This window comes from Pleurodeles waltl, chromosome 11 (assembly GCF_031143425.1).
Source record: "Pleurodeles waltl isolate 20211129_DDA chromosome 11, aPleWal1.hap1.20221129, whole genome shotgun sequence".
In the NCBI taxonomy this organism is placed as follows: domain Eukaryota; kingdom Metazoa; phylum Chordata; class Amphibia; order Caudata; family Salamandridae; genus Pleurodeles; species Pleurodeles waltl.
The window spans coordinates 142,255,230-142,277,129 of NC_090450.1; positions in this window are offsets into that span (position 1 = coordinate 142,255,230).

Here is a 21,900-nt window from a genome sequence, read left to right on the forward strand (position 1 = left end):
ACAAGTACATTTGCAGATGGATGGCTCATCCCCAAATGCATATTATATTTCACAAACAAAAATACTTTTACTCTAGAGAAATTTGCCAGCCACAAAATAATACAAAGACACCTCCTCAGAAACTTTGGTAGTTGCAATTTTCCAAGCATCCCTTTGGAATTCTCTTTGGATTCCAAGCACAGTGGACATTAACTTTAAATATGGGTGGCAGGCCACAGTCTAACATGTCGGATTTTGTTTTGTGACTCAGGGTTGTATGAAGTAATTTACATAGCTATTGATTCACCAAATTCAACCAGCAATGGCAAAATAAAAATACAGATTCACAGCATTGGGCCGGGTGGAATTTTAGCCATGCAAATTTTGGGGTTAGTGATGGTTTTCCTGAAGTTGTCTGAGAAGTCCACAAAAGACAGAAGTTTGCCCTGAACTCAGAAGTAATTATACAAGAGTACATATTTAACTGTATATCTCTACAGTGTGTGCTACAGGCTTGGGAAGATTGAAAGATGAGCATGCTACTGATATTTATGTAAAAAACACCTGCCACTAGGCACAGATTATTTTGAGAGATGTTAGACCTGATATCCTTGGCGTGGTTTCCCATGACTTTTTTTCTTCTGACCTCTTGTTTGCTGACTTTTTTTTTGCTGGCTTTAGGACTGTGGGTACTTTTCCACTGCTGACCAGTACTAATCTGCATGTGCTCTCTACCTAAAACAGCTTACCGATGGCTTATCCACAATTGGCATATTTAATTTACTTCTAAGTCCCTAGTAAAGTGCACCACATGTGCCCAGGGGCTCTAACTTAAATGCTACTAGTGGGCCTGCAGCATTGATTGTGCTACCCACTTAAGTAGCACTTTAAACATGACTCTGACCTTCCATTGTAGAGTCTGTATGTGCAGTTTTAAACTGCCGTTGTGACCTGATAAGTTAACCCTCTTGCCAGTCCCAAACCTTCCTTTTCAATACATGTAAGTCACTCCTAAAATAGGCCCTGTACTGCCCAAGGGCTTGCTGGCTTGCTTTCTGCCTGAAGTCTCACAAACCTCAAAGACTTCGCTCAACTCTGCTACAGCTTTTGGACTGTGCCAACTTTGAGTGCTGTCCTTGCATATGGACCCAATCCAGTCCCACGCCCTTGGAAGCGGGTTCTTCAGTTGTTTTCTGCTCAAATCCATGAACCAACGCATCTTCCCTTGAAGCATCATTGCCTCCGCTGAGGATAAAGACATCGCATCACTGGCAGCGCTGTTCAACAACGACATATTGCCATCATCGCAAAGGGTTCAATGTCACACAGCTGCTCGAGGACATTACATTGAAAACAACGCTTCCTTGACAGCGCAGATCTGAGCCAATGCATTGCTTCACATCGTCCCCTCTGCTCCTCGCATTAGAAATTTGACGGAAACACAACCATGGGCAGGGATTTTGCCATTTTTATCTTGCTTTACTCATAAAAAATATAATCTATTTTTCTAGCTTGATGTGAAGTCTTTTTGTTGTGTTTTCACCATGTTATTCCTTTAAATGTTGCACAAATAGTTTACACATTTCCTCCTAAGTTAAACCTGCCTTTGTGCCAAACTACCAGAGATTGAGGACAGGCTAATTTATGGTGTGTAACTGACTTACCCTTACTAGGACCGTGGTCCCTACTTGGACAGGGTGCATACTTCTGCCAACTAGAGACCTCATTTCTAACAAGAGGAAAAATTAACAAGCATTGACAAAGCCAATAGGTCTCGCCTAAGTTATTGGTTTGTCAAAATGTTTTTTAGCCATGTTGTACAGCAGCATGTCTGCTGTGCAGCAGGGCTGAAGGTTAAAAAAAGTGCCATGATGTTGCCAGTGTTGGCTGTGTCATTGCGCCTGTTTTTTAATGCTATGTGGCGGGGGGGGCGAGAGGCAGCAAGGAAGGAGGGAGAGGGAGGCAACATGGAATAAAGGAGTGATATGTGAATGAGAATGTAGAGAATCTGAACATTTGAAGTGTGGGCACTTCGTAAATCTTTATGCTTATCATCTTGTGTTGAGCTTAACATGATCTAATATTAACTTGGAATGTTTGCACTTAATATTTTAAACAAGAGATTGCACGTGTTCATTTCTTAACATCTGTAAGTTTTGAGGGGAATGCTACATGGAGGGAGGGAGAGCAAGTTGGGGGAAACATGGACCACAGAGGGTAGGATGGGGGACTGGGAGCAAGCACATTCACAGAGAAGGTGGGAGGGATGCAAGGGGCAAGCAGGCGGTGCAGGCTCACTGGGCAGGTTATCACAGAGGAGGCATGTAAACGAGGTAGACAGTTAAAAGAGACTCCCTTGTAGAGTGCATGAATACACAGAAAAAAGTAGCACCTGAAAAAGTGAGCAGTGGAAGGATACAGGTAATGCATCCATGTTCCAGGGCAGGGTCAAGCACACAATGAGGAAGGAAGCCAACTGCAACTGAACAATACAAAACAAGGAAATGAAAGTGACAATGAAGCCAACCAATGGTAAACGATTGGCGGTCTAGAAGAGACAGGGAGTCCGCTGTCTAGGTGAGACCTTAAAATACACGGTTTAAGTTTTACATCCAAAACAAATATACTACTTTTACATTCACAGAGTTAGGAGTGGCAAGCATATTATACATGTGGGTGGAAACCAAAAATCGAGTTGGAACAGAACAAACATAGAGAGCTGTGACAGAACTGAGCAAGAGAACCAACACAGAGCTGCAAGATTGATTCAATATTAAATACAAGAGGTAAAACTAAGATAAAACTTCAATAGACTCCCTAGAACAGAATCAGTGCAGTTTATACACTCTTGTACGAGTAACATAGATCTGTAACAGACACGTCAATCAGCAGCATAATCACACTTGAAACAGACAGAAAAGAAGAACGACTGGAGGAATCAAAACTCAACTTTTTTCTCTCTTGCTTTTTAAGAAATAATATTACTTGACATCCTTCACTTCAATGTAAGTCAACCTGTTCCTGTACATCTACAGTTCTTTTATTTGAATTCCTCCCTAGAGTCTTCGCGAATGTAGTCATGCATTCAGCACAAATCTAGATCCAATACTAAGTTGGAACAGAACCAGCAGGGATCTGGCACATAAACAACACGAGCTGCAACAAACAAATTGAAAGCTGTAACCAATCCAACAAAGACATGAATGTGGGCAAATGATTGAAATGTAGATGCCACATGGCTGTTGCCACCCCTGCACAGAGACAAACAAAGCCAGCACACAACTGCAAAAGACCCAGACTGCGATGGAACAGAACAACATATACCTGAAACAAAACTACCCAGAACTGTAAGAGAACCAACATGATCGGGAAGCGATCAATATAGGTGGCAAATACACATAAAATTACCAAAGCAGAACCTTCTTCTTAGAGCTGAAACAGGAGCAGAACGGAAATAGGATTAACATCAGCTAAAGCATACTCAAAATCAGATCGGAACAGAACAAACACACATCTGGAAAACAATTTAGAACTGCAACACAACCACCAAAAGTCAGAGTTCGAAGTGCACAGAAAAGCGTTGAGTCATTTTATTTACATTTGGATTTGCAGCATTATATAGAGTAAACCAGACCAATCAGGCATCAGAGTACATTCCGAACACACGATACAACATTGCAAGCAATACCGGACTGAAAGCCAAATAAGGTTTCAGATGCTGGCAATTTAAAGCCCAAAACAACATATAGGAGTATAGTTTCCAGAGACACTGCAATACAGCAGATTATAAGCTTTTATTCTTTAGCAGTGGTTTTGTATTTTAAAATTAATTCTTGTAGTAGTGAATTTTCAGGCACGGGATATATCCGGTAGTACAAAAACAGTTGGACAGTCACTCTTAATTTACAGCAAACCAATGTACAGAGTATACTTACACATCGTAAAAAAGTACTAAATGTTTGAAGAACATGCTGGATATAGAGCAGCACAGCACATTCACATAGATATGCAGATAATATTATACAAATCAATTCACAATGGTAAGAAGCTTAGATTGATAGCTGGTTGTTTTTATGAATAGTTCCACATTATTTATTTTTCTTGCAGATCTAGGCAAAGGACTCTCATTTCTACCATGTCTTTGAACTCAGCTTTATTTCAAGGCCCAGTCATCTGTTTTGTATGCTCAAAGAAATTTTTTAGATGACTTGTTGAAGAGTTAATCTGCATTCTGTTATAGGAGGATTTAACTATGACAATCTGCCTTTTGTATGTTTTGATCGCCCACCTGAAGTTTCTTTCTTTGTTAGTTTGGAAGAACTTTATTGAATACAAGTAGAAACAAACAGAATAATGCATTAAACGCTTAATACCGAAAATCTAGTAAGGGGGAGGGGGGAGGAAAGGGACGGTACTACATGTTCAAAGTCTTACATATAAATAGACCAATTTAAATAAAATAATAAACAATATCAAAATACATGCTCAAGATGAAATATGAAAGTATTGTAAAGTTATAAGAAATCATACATCAGTTTAGAAAACAGCATAAGAAAATCAAGGGAGTTTGGAAACCTCATCCCTAATGGAATGACAATAGGATGAGGACGGAGCATGATAATCTATAAAATTCATGATGGGGCTCTATAAAATAGCACACTTAATGGCAAGTGAAATAGGATGACTGTATGCTGTATTAAGCCTGTGGTTGTGACAGACCCCATGCTACCACGCCTGAAAAGAAAATTTAGAAAAGTCCTTCCAATTTCTGGTAAATTGCTGAAATGTAACTGCTAAAAGGATGTCAATGATTTTTATGTGAAGTTATATATGTTCCCAATCAATAGATAAACTTCCTAAAAATGTTAACGTGTGGGAGGAGTATGTTAGTTTCAAAAATAGTGTTGATCTGATTCCAAGCCTGTGACCAGAAATAGTGAACAAGTGTGCATTCAAAGGGCCTGTGTTTGAGGTCAGCTTGTTGTGAGTGTCAAGTCCAACAAGTGAATAATCCGGGTAAGTACGATGTAAAGAGAAGGAGGAAAGAAGAAGAAGACTTTTATAAATAAATAAAAATGTTTGACTGGTATTGGCAGCTTGGGAAGGAGAACTTATTTTTGTCCAAATTTGTCTCCAAAAAGAAATGATCCAACCCGTTCCCAGATCATATTTCCAATTCAGCTGAGTATCAGATTTAAGTTTATCAGTGTGAGGGTGGCATAAATCACAGTATATAACAGAAGCTTTTGGGTTAGTACGTGAAAGAGTATCTAATATAGATGTAGATGAGGAGGGTGTTGTAGAACTGGAGGAAAACTGGGAAAGAGCTTCTAATATGTTATTCTGTAAATTGAGATAGTTGTGCTGAAAAGATAAAGGGAAATTAAAAAGAGGTTGGGCCTGAGAAAATGTACGAAAGCAATCATTATTCAATACTTGTTTGACCCAAATTAAGTCATGTTTCCTCCATGATTTCCAATAAATGGAACAGCATGCAGGAGTAGTATGTGTATCCGCGCAGATTTGGTTTAGAAGTCTCCATGCATTCGTCAATGCGCGCTGTTTAATAGCGTGAAGAAACAATTTCTGTCACTTGCTAGCCATGTATATGGAGGACGTGTTTTATCAATAAAAGGGTCAACAATCTGATTACAGTCTCCTGCAAAAATAAATGATAACGTGACTAGTAGGGCCATAAACAATCAAAACAGAAACTGGAACACCATTAAGTAAGAGACACGTGAGCAGCCATCTTCCTTCAGACTCAAATTCCTGTGAAATTAATTGAACATTGAGTGGTTTACGACATAAAGTAGCAACACCATTTTTTTTCTCCGTTATCAGGTGAAAAGAAGACATTGCCCACCCACCCTCTCTTTAATTTTAAAGACCCAGCGTCAGTGAGGTGTGTTTCTTGAATAAGGGCAACGCCAGCATTTAAGTGAGCTAGATGAGACAAGACTCTTTGGTGCTTATCTGGTGAACCCAGTCCTTTGACATTCCAAGAAACAAATTTAATTGTCATGGAATAGACACTTGAAAACGTTTATTTGAGCATGCTCTTAAAACCCATATGATGCATAAAATTGGAAATAACAAAGAACAACATAGGAAAAGAGAGAGATAAGAGAGAAGAAAAAATCCACCTGAAGTTTCAAGATAAGAATTAGACTGCCACATTCACCATATCAATTACTTCTGTCTAAGAGCTTTTCTCCCTTCTTTGTGTTCTCTGCAGTACCACCACGTTCATTATTTAGAATTAGTTTTTGAAAGGTGTGAGTCTGCGGAGTCTTAAAACCATACCATGCTCCTTAATCCACTACCAGACACTTTCTGCCCCTTTATCTCCCTCTTGCAGGTTCTTGCCTTCTCCCTTCATGACATTTTTTCCGTCTTTCTCTGTTTTTCTGATTTGTGTGTTGCTCTTTCGCTTTTCTGTAAATAATACCCCATGCAGAAGAATAAGTGCTTGTCCCCAAAAATAAGTGTCAGAGGCCCCTACCGGAAAACCACCCGCTCTCGACTAAGCACTGGCGTGAGGTCTAACCTGTTTCAGACATGGATTCATTGCAGTGGGCAGACAGATAGCTCAGAGAAGTTGAAAGAACAATGAAGGTCAAAGGAAATTTGACACAACATTGTCATCAGCTTTTCTTCATTTTCAGTTTCATTATCCCTTTTCAATATCTATAATGAGATTAGACTAGACTCATAATTAATACAAATAAAACACAAATCATGGAGATTACGGACAAAAAAGGTATTTGATTGAATCTTGAATATTGTACGGCTTGAGACTGTGGTCTTCTATCTATATCTGAGAATGATAGTAATAAACTACATTTTTGAGAGCATGTACAGCACACCTTGGCTCATAGCACATCATCGTTTATGGGCTTGCTCCGATTTAAAAATTACTGCGGTGGCTGGATGGTTGAACCATTTTTAAAAATGTACTCTTCAAAACGTCAATAAATGTTGTATTATGGCATGCCCGAGTTACCAATAGGAGAATCATATGTTTTTAGAAAATCTGAAGTGTGAGCACTTCTAAAGTTTTATGCTTACCATCTTGTGTTGAACCCAGCACGATCCATCTTGAATTTAAGTGTGTGCAACATGCATAAAACGTTTTAAAATGTGGTAATCATTTAACCGCAAATAAAAAAAAGTTCTTATGCATCTAATTAAGGAAAAATCTTTTCCTGCTGATAGGAAATCTATAGGTTTAAAAACTAAAGAGGCTCATTTTATAGCATTAAGCCGCATCTTAAAATTGCTGGTTATGTGTTCACCATTTAAACTCGATAGAACATTGTAATTTGCTATTATTACGACCCCTATGTGCAATAATATTTATTGTAAGTTTAAAGATGACATTAATTCCTACCTTTGTTATCACCGCCTGCTCCACTATTTTACCCATATAAATATACGATACCCCTTCTACTAGCTGAGGGGAATAGAATATTTAATTGGTAAGCTGGTTTGCTGATAGTTCTGTGTTTGTATATTTGATTATTTTACAACAGGATCAAGTTCTGTTAGCAGTTGCTTTATTTTTAACAGATTTTAAAAATTGTTTCGATTTCAATTATCGACTTGCTTTTTTATTGATAGAAAGATAACGTGTTTTTATCTTGTGTGATTGTAGTGTATGTTTATAGGGACAAACACAGTCTATTACGTTATTAGAACTGGGGATAGGACTGATGTGAAATAAGCATACTACAACAAGAAACTGACCAGCACAGATTGTGACAATAAGCACCCCAAAGTTGGAAAAGAGCCAACAAAGACTTGAAAACAGAAGTAGCACTTAGAAGAGAACCAGTAACGAATATTTGAAATAAACCATACTCATCTAGAACAGAACCGGTAGAAATTGGAAAACACCTGAGATGAAACAGAACAAAACAATATTCGAACAAAATCAACAAAAAGCTGCAAAAGAATTAGAACTGAATTAACACCTGAAATAGAACGAGCTAAGAGCTGAAACAAAAAGAGCTAAGAGCTGGACTGGACTAGCCCAGAGCTGTGGAAGAGCTGTAAAAGTACTAGAAAGACACGCAAAACTGGAACAGCACAGGAACAGAACTGGAAGAGAACCCTAAATCAAAGTAAAAAAACCCACCCATGAACCGGGAGAGAACCAGCTCAGAATTAGAAAGAGGCAGTCATGAATCTGGAATTGAATCCGATTCGAGCAAAGCTAGTACAAATATGAAATACAGCCAAGTTATAGCTGGAATCGAAATAGAAAAGTATGGCAATAAACTGACACAGAACTGAAGGCAACATAATAGTGCAAAAAATAAACTAAGACAGAGCTGGAAAACAACTACAAAGGATCCAGCACAAAGCCTGCTTGAACATTGCCAACACACAGAGATGGAAAAGAGCCAGCACAAGGCTAGAAGAGAGACAGAATATATGGAACAGAAACAGACGAGGGCAAAACCCAGTAACAAAATGGACAGAATCCACACAGAGCTGGAACAGAATTAACAAAAATTGGAAAAGACCAAAACAGAACTGGAACAGAATCAATATACAGGTGAAAAAAGTGGAACAGAACCACCACAAAACTGGAATAAAACTAGCATTATACAATCACATAGTCATTACAGAGCTGCAGAACAATCATAATAGCAGTGAGATGGAACCAACACAAAGCTATAGAGACCCAGACATTGCCTTGAAAAAGACCCAACACATAACTAGAAAAGTGTCTGCAGAAAGCTGGGACAGACTCTGCACCTGGCAAAAAAAACAAATTAACACATAGTTGGAACAAGGTCAGGGCTTAGAACAGACTCAACACAGAGCGTGAACACCGCCAACACAGAACTAGAATGAAATCTGCAAAGGATTGGGTGAGCTGTAGTTTAAACCCAGAACATAGCCAATAAAAAGCTGGAAAAGAACAATAAATTAGCTATAAAGAATCAGCATAGAACCCAGACAAAGCTCGATTATAACTAGTCTAGAGCCCGGTTTCTCTCACTTTGCCAGATAAAAACTTAACACCTGGAAGCATCTCACAGAAAAAGTGCTTCTATTCTCGTTTCTTTGCCATTTCTCTAAACCTGTATGAGGTGGTTATCAGTGGCGATGCTGCTCTGAGTTTCTCAACCATGTGAAGATGGTTGAATTGAATTCATTAAGCAACAGGACTTTGCGTAAGAGTGTATGGACCTTTACTATGAATATATGAATAGTGCCTCAACGTCTGCTTACAACCATGCCTTAAGGCCCTATGAGGAGGCTTCTAATGGGGATGTTTTATTCGCATTCTGTGTCTGTTTATATCCACTTAGGGACTTATTTAGAGGTTGCCTTATCCTGATAGGCAGATAGGGAACTCTGCCATTAATGTGCCAAACTCCCAGTTCATTTAATTAGAGTTTAGCAAACTGTCATGGTGAGACTCCACTGACTCTTCCAGTGGAAAACTTAGACCGACAGACACAAAGATATTGGGCTGTCAGTCTAGGCTCCATAGAAAGGTATGCCACATTGAGGCACATGTTCTGACATACTTTTTCCTGTTAGGAACTCTTGGGGAAAGCCAAGCTATACTGAAGAGGGTAGGGGCATACAGAATATAAAACTGTAGATTAAATATCTTTCTATAAAGTGGTTTCTAATTCTAGGTTCCACATGACATAAAAAAACAACTCAAACAACAATCCCTTCCTGAAAAACAACCCAATTGACATCCACCAATGTATAGTTTTATATATACCAGGCATGAACCAATACCAGAATTCACTTCCAACAATTAAATTAGATTACCTATAATCAGGGACACTGACATTATGCGGCAGGGGAGGACTAAACTATGTAACAGGGTTGAGTATATTATGCAGAAAAAGGGCTAAATTATGTGGCATAATGCAGCACATTTTGTAATGGTATTCATTATTTTATCATTTTTTTTAATTCAGAACACTGAATAGGCATTGGTTGCATCTCAATAGTACCAGTTTAAAACCAAACTATAGCAATAAGCAACAGAAAGATAACCAGTCCAGATTTGCAAAGGGCCTTCCTCTGCTCAGCAACACGTCTTGCTGCATTTTCAGTAACTTTTGAACCGTTTGACCTATAAACGAATTTGTTTTATGAAAAAATCTGTAGATTATGTGGCAGATGACGGATTGTGTCTCAAATGCGGCAAATCCATAATTATGCGAAAATCCTGTGGCCGCAAAAACCACATAATTCCAGTCGCACTGCTTATAATAAGTAATACAGGCATTTAGGGCCAGATTTAAGAAAAGAGCCGCCACATTACATGTAGAGCCACTTTTTTGAGGCCCCTTTCGCCCCCGTCATCATGCGTGCACCGTATTTCATATACAGCGCACCATGGCACAGTGTAGGGGCAATAACACTAATATTTTTGATCTTATGGTTGTATTTTGCAGGATTAGCACCAAATATTTTGTCGCTAATCCTGGGAAGTACATAGAGGCCCAATATAAATAATGGTGTGTCTCCTTTTAACGCCAGCTCTGTGCTGGCGTTAAAAAAGCTGCAAAAAATGATGCAGTGGAAGCTCATAGATTTCACTGTGCCATTTTTGCGGGCCTCTTAACGGAGGAACGCCCCCCTTGCATACATTATGCCTGGCGCAGGCATAATGTTGCGCAAGGGGTTACAAAGTGGCGCAACTCATTGTTAGACTTTTCATCCTTGGCGTGGTCTCCCTTAACTTTTTGCCTCTGTTCCCCAGGTTGTTGATGTGTGCTGGACTCTGATTTTACTGTTTTTGTTACTCTGGGCACTTTACCACTGCTAGCCAGTGCTAAAGTGCAAGTGCTCCTGTTTAAAATGTGTACGTAATTGGTTCTCCATGATTGGCATATTTGTTTTACTGTTAAGTCCCTAGTAAAGTGCACTAGAGGTGCCCAGGGCCTGTAAATCAAATGTTACTAGTGGGCCTGCAGCACTGGTTGTGCCACCCACACAAGTAACCCTGTAATCATGTCTCACGCCTGCCACTGCAGTGTCTGTGTGTGTATTTTTACTCTGTAAATTCGACTTGGCAAGTGTACCCACTTGCCAGGCCTAAACCTTCCCTTTTCTTACACGTAAGGCACCCCTAAGGTAGGCCCTAGGTAGCCCCAAGGGCAGGGTGCAGTGTATGGTTAAGGTAGGACATATAGTAATGTGGTTTATATGTCCTGACAGTGAAATATTGTTAAATTCGTTTTTCACTGTTGCAAGGACTGTCTCTCTCACAGGATAATATGGGGGCTACCTTTAAATATGATTAAAGCGTAGATTCCCCTAGAGAGTAGATGGACATGTGGAGTTTGGGGTCCCTGAACTCACAATTTAAAAATACATCTTTTAGTAAAGTTGATTTTGAGATTGTGCGTTTGAAAATGCCACTTTTAGAAAGTGAGCATTTTCTTGCTTAAACCATTTTGTGACTCTGCCGTGTTTGTGGATTCCCTGTCTGGGTCAGTTTGACAGTTGGGTTGTTTTTCACCTCACACCAGACAGTGACACAAAGGGGGCTGGGGTGTAACCTGCATTTCCTGATTAGCCATCTCTGCTAGGAGGGAGGGGTGGAGTGGTCACTCTCATCTGAAAGGACTGTGCCTGCCTCTGACAATGCCGGCTCCAACCCCCTGCTGTATGTCTGATGACTTGCCTGGGCAAGGCAGGATTTCACAAGTAGGTGTGAGTCCCCTTTGAAGAAAGGTGACTTCCAAGACTAAAATGGGTATAAGAAGGGCACCCAAATCTACAGACTTGAGAAACACTTCTGGAACCAAGAGGAACCTCTGCCTGGAGGAGAGCTGATAGCCGAGGAAGAAGTGCTGCCCTGCCTGTGACTGTGCTTTGTGGAGCTTTCCTGCAGTGCTGCTTCTGCCAGAGTAAGAGGGCAAAGACTGGACTTTGTGTGCCTTCCATCTTGTGAAGAAATCTCCAAGGGCTTGATTAGAGCTTGCCTCCTGTTGTTTGAAGTCTCAGGGACAGCAAAGACTTCTCTCTGCCAGCACCTGGAGTCTCTGGAGAGACTCCTGCTCTGACAAGTGTTGCCCTATCCAGTCCCTGGGCCCTTGAAAGGAAAGCTGGTGGAAATCGACTTCAGACGACTCCGGACCGATGCCGCTGTTGAATCCGGTAACGCCGCCTGCACCTGACGCCGTGACCTTCGCTGGAACGCGATGCTCTTCACAGGCCCGACGCCGCAGCAGCCCCGCTGAACTCCGCGACTCCGTGGAAGTCGCCGCACCTCGTCATGACCGACGCCGCTTGAAGTGCACGGATTCAACGTTTCGCACAGACGCCGCGATTCCCGACTTTGCGCATCAGCTTGTTTTCACTCTTCACCAAAGGTACTGTACTTGGGGGTCTACACGACTCCGTGTCCGGCGCCGCTGGTGTCGGCTTGTTGGGAACGACTCCGTCACGACGCCGTGTTAACATCTCATTGAAGCATTTTTTGTTTCTACGTGTTATTTTTTAGTTTAATCTTTAAAAATTCATAACTTGACTTGTGTATGTCGGATTTTTGTTGTTTTGGTCTTGTTTTGTTTAGATAAATATTTCCTATTTTTCTAAACCTGTGTTGTGTCATTTTGTAGTGTTTTCATTAAGTTACTGTGTGTGTTGGTACAAATACTTTACACCTAGCACTCTGAGGTTAAGCCTACTGCTCTGCCAAGCTACCAAGGGGGTAAGCAGGGGTTAGCTGAGGGTGATTCTCTTTTACCATGACTAGAGTGAGGTTCCTTGCTTGAACAGGGGGTAACCTGACTGTCAACCAAAGACCCCATTTCTAACATTGGTGATCAGCGGTTGGGATTTGGACTTGTATTTGTACTTGACATACAGTGATTAAGTGTACACTACTGTTTTGAGTTCAGACCACTACGTGACCACATACTACTAGTCTCGTGATTTTTGTTTTTCTCTATTTGGACTGTTTTTGCTCTACATTCAGTTTCCTTTTTCGCTGATCCGGTGATTGACTTTTCTGGAACTTCATTTGAGAACTTGCTTTTCTGCATTTGGAACTTTGCACTCTTTTAACCTTTTATCATGTCTCTACTTGGAGATGCACCAGTTGAAGCTATTTTTGACCTGAAGCAATTGGATAGTTATAACAAGGCTCAGCTAAAGCAGTCTTGTAAAAATTTTGGTTGTCCCATTAAGAGCTCTTCCAAGAAGGATGAGCTGAAAAAGGCGCTGAGGGCCTGGGTGACAACCAGAAGCACTGGAGGGCACACTGAGGATGAGGAGGAGGATGAGGATGAGGAGGGAGAGCAATCAGTACATAATGGTATAGTGGGGGGGCCTGTTATTCCCAGGGAAAGAGTCTCTAGGGCAAGTAGCAGTGTATCCTCCAAGGGTCTGACACCTGAAGAGTTACAAGACAGACAGGCAGAAAGGGAGTACCAATTGGAGCAGAGGAGGCTAGCCCTTGAGGAGAGGAAGTTAGCAATGGCTCATGAGCTTAGCTTGAAAGAGATGGATCATAGAAGCCAGTCCAGTAGAGATGGTGGCAGCAACCCTACAGTGCAGCCTGAGAGAAGGGTACACATCCCAAAAGACCTTGTGAGGGATTATAAGAGGGAGGATGATATCTACTTGTGGTTCAAGGGTTATGAGTCAGCTCTCCACATGAACCTGGTCCCTGAAGCTCATTGGTGGGCAGCCCTGTGGAAGCATTTTGAGGCAGAGGGGAGGGACACACTGACGGCCTTAGGGGATGCTCAGAGTCTCACCTACCCTGTCATGAAGGAGGCCTTACTCACCAGGTATGGTCTCGCCCCTGAGCAGTACAAGGAGAAGTTTAGATCCTACAAGAGAAAGGAATCCCAAACATGGTTGGAATGTGTTGATTCTTTTTGCAGGTCACTGGATGGTTGGGTGAAGGGCAGTAAGGTAAACACGTATGAGGGGCTTTACAATTTAATTGCTTGGGAGCACTTGTACAGTTTATGTTTTCCAGAGCTGCGCCAGCACCTCATTGACAGCAAGCTGACTGACCCCAGGAAGCTTGCGCAGGAAGCGGACCGCTGGGAGAGCACCAGGGTCCAAAAGAGGTATGGGGGAGACCACGTCAAGGGTGGGCAGGGTCCCTCTCAGAAGAAAGGGGGGGGTAAGGGCAAACAGGGGGAGTTCTCTAAAGAGCCCCAAACTGATTCCCAGGGTAAGGATTCCCAACCCCCCAGTGAAAAGAAGCCATGGTTGTCCAAAGGGAAGCCAGTGGCAGGTGGTCCCCCACGTAAGTGCTATGCATGTGACCAGGTGGGTCATGTGAGGTGGGACCCCAAATGCCCCAAAAGTACACCGGCACCCACTGGTGCACCGTCCCAGGGTTTGGCCAGTGTTGCGCTTGGGGAGGAGTTGGTTTCAGGTGGGTGGGAACCAGCAGAAATGACCCTTGTCTCACTAGGGGACAGTGAGATGGTCCAGAGAAACCTAGTGCCTGATAACACTAAGAAGTACAGGCAATGGGTGACCATCAATGGACAGAGGGTGGAGGTTCTGAGAGACACAGGAGCCGGTGTGACTACAGTGAGGAGTCACCTGGTGTCTGAAGAGCAGATTGATCCCCGGGTACTTCACCAAGTAGTTGCGGTAGACAACTCTGAGCGCCTCTGCAGAGTGGCGCAGGTTCCCTTTGAATGGGGGGGGGGTCTCAGGTTCCTGGAAAGTAGCTGTGAGTCCAACCATGCCTGTTGATTGTTTGCTAGGTAACGACCTGGAGGATTCCCCTTGGAAGGAGTTGGAACACAGGTCTCACTTGGAGATGTTGGGTCTGCCTGGGTGGGTATGTGTATCCACCCGGTCTATGGCAGCCAATCAGGGTAGTCAAGAGCCCCTGGAGCCTGAAACAGTGGCCCAGGGGACCGCCAAGAAGAGGAAGGGCAGGGGGCGCGGGAAACCGGCCCCTGAGGTTCCCACGGTCCGGGAGGGGGCGGAGCCTGAGGGTGACGCCCCGGAACCTACAGGGGAGCAGGTGGCTGAACTGGGGGAGGTCCCTGAGCTGTCGCAGTGGCAGCAGGAAGGGGGACCCACCAGGGAAGCATTCTGCACAGCGCAGAAGGAGTGCCCTACTCTTGAGGGGCTGCGGCAGCAGGCTGCAGCCCAGGCGGCTGGCGAGGCGCCAGGTACTCACCTGATTTATTGGGAGGATGGCCTCCTGTACAGTGAGCCTAAGGTTCCTGAGCCTGGGTCAGCTCGTATGCTGGTGGTACCCCAGTGCTTCAGGGCCTTCCTACTGGGTTTGGCTCATGATGTGCCTTTGGCAGGACATCTAGGGCAGGACAAGACCTATAAGAGGCTTGTCTCCCACTTTTACTGGCCCTTGATGCACAAGCAGTCAGCTGCTTATTGTAGGTCTTGTCAGACTTGTCAGGCAAGTGGCAAGAGTGGGGGGAAATGCAAAGCTCCCCTCCAACCTTTACCTGTAGTCAGTACTCCCTTTGAAAGGGTAGGAATTGACATTGTGGGGCCTCTGGATCCCAAGACAGCCATGGGCAACAGGTTCATCCTGGTCTTGGTGGACCATGCCACGCGGTACCCAGAAGCCATTCCTCTAAGGACGGTCACTGCCCCCGTGGTAGGACGTGCCTTGATGGGGGTTTTTACCCGCATGGGGTTCCCCAAGGAGGTGGTATCTGATAGAGGTACAAACTTCATATCCACTTATATGAAGTCTCTGTGGAAGGTGTGTGGGGTAACCTACAAGTTCACCACCCCTTAACACCCCCAAAGTAATGGTCTGGTTGAGAGATTCAACCGCACCTTGAAAGGCATGATTCAGGGCCTGTCAGAGCCCTTGAGGCGTAAGTGGGACGTCCTCTTGCCATGCCTTCTGTTCGCCTACAGGGAGGTGCCTCAAAAGGGACTTGGCTTTAGCCCCTTTGAGCTCATCTATGGCCACCCTGTGAGGGGACTGCTCAGTCTGGTGAAGGAGGCTTTGGAGAAAGCTCCTAGTAAACCACCCCAGGATGTATTTAGCTACATGCTGGCACTAAGAAACCAGACTGCCCGCTTCAGGAGTTTTGCTCAGGAGAACCTGGAAGCAAGCCAGGAGGATATGAAACGGTGGTACGACCAGAATGCCACTCTGGTTGAGTTTCAGCCTGGACAAAAAGTGTGGGTCATGGCACCAGTGGAGCCTAGGGCTCTCCAAGATAAGTGGACTGGGCCTTTTGAGGTGGTGGAAAGAAAGAGCGAGGTCACTTATCTGGTAGACTTGCAATCCCCCAGGAACCCTTTGAGGGTCCTACATGTCAACCGCCTCAAACCACACTTTGAGCGAACTGAGCTATCCATGCTCCTAGCGACAGATGACGGGGTGGAGGAAGAGAGTGATCCTCTCCCCCTCCCTGACTGAGGAACAGCAGAGGGACTGTTGCCATGTGCTGGGACAGTTCGCCTCGCTGTTTTCCCTGATCCCAGGAGTCACACACCTGTGCACACATGATGTGGACACTGGTGACAGTACACCTGTTAAACATAAGGTTTACAGGGTGACTGACAGGGTCAGGGCTTGCATTAAGGAGGAAGTCTCCAAAATGTTAACCCTAGGGGTTATTGAGCACTCCAGCAGTCCTTGGGCCAGCCCAGTGGTCTTGGTCCCAAAGGCTGCTGCTCCTGGTGCCACTCCAGAACTTAGGTTCTGTGTGGACTACTGGGGTCTCAATGCGGTCAGCAAGACTGACGCACACCCCATCCCCGAGCTGATGAGCTCATTGATCGGTTAGGAGCTGCCAAGTACCTCAGTACGTTTGATTTAACATCTGGGTACTGGCAGATTGCCTTAACTGAGGGGGCAAAGGAGAGGTCAGCATTCTCTACCCCAGATGGGCACTTCCACTTCAATGTGATGCCCTTTGGGATGAAGAATGCCCCTGCCACCTTTCAGAGGTTGGTCAACCAGGTGTTGGCAGGACTGGATGAGTTCAGTGCCGCCTACCTGGATGACATTGCTGTGTTTAGTTCCACATGGGAGGAACACCTGCAACACCTCTGGAGAGTGTTAGAGGCCCTGCAGAAGGCAGGCCTCACTATTAAGGCGAGCAAGTGCCAAATAGGGCAGGGTTCTGTGGTGTACTTAGGACACCAGGTGGGGAGTGGCCAGGTGGCACCCCTACAGCCTAAGATTGACACGATTCTGGCTTGGGAGCCTCCCAAGACCCAGACTGAAGTGAGAGCCTTTTTAGGTCTCACAGGATATTACAGGAGGTTTGTTAAGGGATATGGTACCATTGTTACCCCCTTAACGGAGTTGACTTCTAAGAAGCAACCCAAGAAAGTGATCTGGACAGAGGCTTGCCAGAACGCTTTTGATGCCCTGAAGGCTGCCATGTGCACAGCACCTGTGCTGCAGGCACCTGACTACCCCAAGGAGTTTGTTGTGCAAACAGACGCCTCAGAGCATGGTATTGGAGCAGTACTCTCACAGCTTAATGAAGAGGGCCTAGATCAACCCGTAGCCTTCATTAGCAGGAGGTTACTACCCAGGGAACGTAGGTGGAGTGCCATAGAACGCGAAGCGTTTGCTGTGGTCTGGGCACTGAAGAAGCTAAGACCCTACTTGTTTGGGGCTCACTTCCGAGTTCAGACCGACCACAGGCCCCTCAGATGGTTAATGCAGATGAGGGGTGAGAATCCAAAACTGTTGAGGTGGTCCATTTCCCTACAGGGGATGGACTTTACGGTGGAACATCGTCCTGGTACAGAGCACGCCAATGCTGATGGTCTGTCTAGGTTCTTCCGCCTTAGTGATGAGAACTCCCATGAGGTTAGGTAGTTGCTCCCCACTTTTAGCTGGGGGGGACACGTGTTAGACTTTTCATCCTTGGCGTGGTCTCCCTTAACTTTTTGCCTCTGTTCCCCAGGTTGTTGATGTGTGCTGGACTCTGATTTTACTGTTTTTGTTACTCTGGGCACTTTACCACTGCTAGCCAGTGCTAAAGTGCAAGTGCTCCTGTTTAAAATGTGTACGTAATTGGTTCTCCATGATTGGCATATTTGTTTTACTGTTAAGTCCCTAGTAAAGTGCACTAGAGGTGCCCAGGGCCTGTAAATCAAATGTTACTAGTGGGCCTGCAGCACTGGTTGTGCCACCCACACAAGTAACCCTGTAATCATGTCTCACGCCTGCCACTGCAGTGTCTGTGTGTGTATTTTTACTCTGTAAATTCGACTTGGCAAGTGTACCCACTTGCCAGGCCTAAACCTTCCCTTTTCTTACATGTAAGGCACCCCTAAGGTAGGCCCTAGGTAGCCCCAAGGGCAGGGTGCAGTGTATGGTTAAGGTAGGACATATAGTAATGTGGTTTATATGTCCTGACAGTGAAATATTGTTAAATTTGTTTTTCACTGTTGCAAGGACTGTCTCTCTCATAGGATAATATGGGGGCTACCTTTAAATATGATTAAAGCGTAGATTCCCCTGTAGAGTAGATGGACATGTGGAGTTTGGGGTCCCTGAACTCACAATTTAAAAATACATCTTTTAGTAAAGTTGATTTTGAGATTGTGCGTTTGAAAATGCCACTTTTAGAAAGTGAGCATTTTCTTGCTTAAACCATTTTGTGACTCTGCCGTGTTTGTGGATTCCCTGTCTGGGTCAGTTTGACAGTTGGGTTGTTTTTCACCTCACACCAGACAGTGACACAAAGGGGGCTGGGGTGTAACCTGCATTTCCTGATTAGCCATCTCTGCTAGGAGGGAGGGGTGGAGTGGTCACTCTCATCTGAAAGGACTGTGCCTGCCTCTGACAATGCCGGCTCAACCCCCTGCTGTGTGGCTGATGACTTGCCTGGGCAAGGCAGGATTTCACAAGTAGGTGTGAGTCCCCTTTGAAGAAAGGTGACTTCAAAGACTAAAATGGGTATAAGAAGGGCACCCAAATCTACAGACTTGAGAAACACTTCTGGAACCAAGAGGAACCTCTGCCTGGAGGAGAGCTGATAGCCGAGGAAGAAGTGCTGCCCTGCCTGTGACTGTGCTTTGTGGAGCTTTCCTGCAGTGCTGCTTCTGCCAGAGTAAGAGGGCAAAGACTGGACTTTGTGTGCCTTCCATCTTGTGAAGAAATCTCCAAGGGCTTGATTAGAGCTTGCCTCCTGTTGTTTGAAGTCTCAGGGACAGCAAAGACTTCTCTCTGCCAGCACCTGGAGTCTCTGGAGAGACTCCTGCTCTGACAAGTGGTGCCCTATCCAGTCCCTGGGCCCTTGAAAGGAAAGCTGGTGGAAATCAACTTCAGACGACTCCGGACCGACGCCGCTGCTGAATCCGGTAACGCCGCCTGCACCTGACGCCGTGACCTTCGCTGGAACGCGACGCTCTTCGCAGGCCCGACGCCGCAGCAGCCCTGCTGAAGTCCGCGACTCCGTGGAAGTTGCTGCACCTCGTCGTGACCGACGCCGCTTGAAGTGCACGGATTCAACGTTTCGCACAGACGCCGCGATTCCCGACTTTGCGCATCGGCTTGTTTTCACTCTTCACCAAAGGTACTGTACTTGGGGGTCTACACGACTCCGTGTCCGGCGCCGCTGGTGTCGGCTTGTTGGGAACGACTCCGTCACGACGCCGTGTTAACATCTCATTGAAGCATTTTTTGTTTCTACGTGCTATTTTTGAGTTTAATCTTTAAAAATTCATAACTTGACTTGTGTATGTCGGATTTTTGTTGTTTTGGTCTTGTTTTGTTTAGATAAATATTTCCTATTTTTCTAAACCGGTGTTGTGTCATTTTGTAGTGTTTTCATTAAGTTACTGTGTGTGTTGGTACAAATACTTTACACCTAGCACTCTGAGGTTAAGCCTACTGCTCTGCCAAGCTACCAAGGGGGTAAGCAGGGGTTAGCTGAGGGTGATTCTCTTTTACCCTGACTAGAGTGAGGGTCCTTGCTTGAACAGGGGGTAACCTGACTGTCAACCAAAGACCCCATTTCTAACACTCATGAATTGCGTCTCTTCGTAAATCTGGTGCAGCGAATTTGGTCTCATTGAGCCATATTAGCGTCAGAAGAACGACCCTAATGTGGCACAAGAAGGTGCTAGGCCCTCTTAAATCTGGGCCTTAGTTCCCTCCAGACGCCTCAGCAACCCAAACCGGAAGCACGAGGAGCGTGCCGCCTGTTCTCGGGCACGTGGGTCGGGAGGCGAGAAGTGGTGCCGCGTGCACGCTGCTCTGAAACAGCCATCCACAGAGTGCCTGTCATGTTCCCTTCTCCACTCTTCAGAGAGAAAGCAAGCAGAGTACAGCAGCCTTCCAGGAACTGCTAAAGCTCAATGGAGGCAGAAAGATAATTCATTCTAAAAATACATTTCGTTCCGTTTTGTGTGTGTAGGAAGAGCATAGCAAAATGGATTGTTTTTGAGGACTGCTGCACTTACAGCAACAAGCAAATTGTAAAAATAGAGAGTCAACTATTTTGGGAGACGCTGGAAATAACACAAGGGATTCACTGGGACTGTGTGAGAAACACAGCGACTCCCGCAGTATGTGTTCCAGAGAGACTCAAGGAGACGTGGGAAGTGGCAAACATTCTCACATGAGAAAGACACTCGTGAAACATGGGAATATACAGGAAGAAAGATGCCGTCACAGTCATGGGCGTGAGAATGACACATACACTGGAAGGCACTGGGTAGACACGGACGCAGGTCACTCACTCAACGATTCACACCCCACCCACTCAGTGACTAGGACCTCTCTCTTACACACCAGCTCAAGTCACACACTCATTCATCTAACTACCTCCTCACCCACCCAGTGACTCATCAAGTTGCTCATTTACGTACGTCACCACTACTCACTAAACTCATTAATTCAAGCACCAATGCAATCACTCAATCATTTTCTACTCACTCTTCCCCTCTCCCCACTCAGCCACCCACTCACTATTCCACCTCAACACATTCATCTACCCCCTCACTTTCTCATCCGCCCCATGTGTTTTGTTTGTTTTTATTGATCTCACAGTGCATCATGGTCACAGGCACAAGCGAAACAGCAACAAATAACAACTACTTAATATAAAACAGTGCATAAAATTCGAATTACCAAAAGTTGCACCAAATAAAACAATTAAAAAACAGTCTACTAGTGTGCACCCAGAAAGATATCCAACAACAGACTCTCATTCAGTCACCCAACCACACGCACAGCCACCCGGCTACTCACCCAAGTATCCATTCTCTCATTGACTCATTTATTCAACACCGCAACGGAACATATGACATTGTGTTTTGTGCATAACTAGATTGCACCATTGGGGAGGAACAATAAAAACAAATAACAAAATACACACACTGCCATCCCCCTCACACACACAACTGGAAAGTGCTAAATATGGAATTTAAATTGGTACATTTCAACTTCACACCACTGTGTTTGCAAACAGTTCCCCAAAACAGTCTCACATACACACACATGAACACAAATTACAAACAATACACAGCCCCTCATCAATACAAATCCCCTCAGACGTGTAACGTGGCACTGCCACCTGTGCAATTTAAATTGGCACATATAAAGTTTGCATCATTCGTCATGTTCCTGAACACTTAGCACAAAAGACACATGAATATATACTCACATGCACAAGTACACATAAAATGCATAATACAATACATCTCACCATCAATTTAAATGCACGCACACATACAAGTCTACCGTGTAACATATGCAATTTTAATTTGCACCTTTTTTTTGTTTTCAGGAGCACACACACAAGCTACATATAACTCATACCCAAGTAAGTGTCTTGTTTTAGCAAACAATTGGCACATAAAATACACACACACACCTGCACCCATGCTCACAGAGCAACACAGAAAATTGGCGAGCCCTAAGGCCACGGGTTGGCAGAACATGAATACTCACAAAAGTGTTTGCAATTTCTATTTTCAACAACAGAT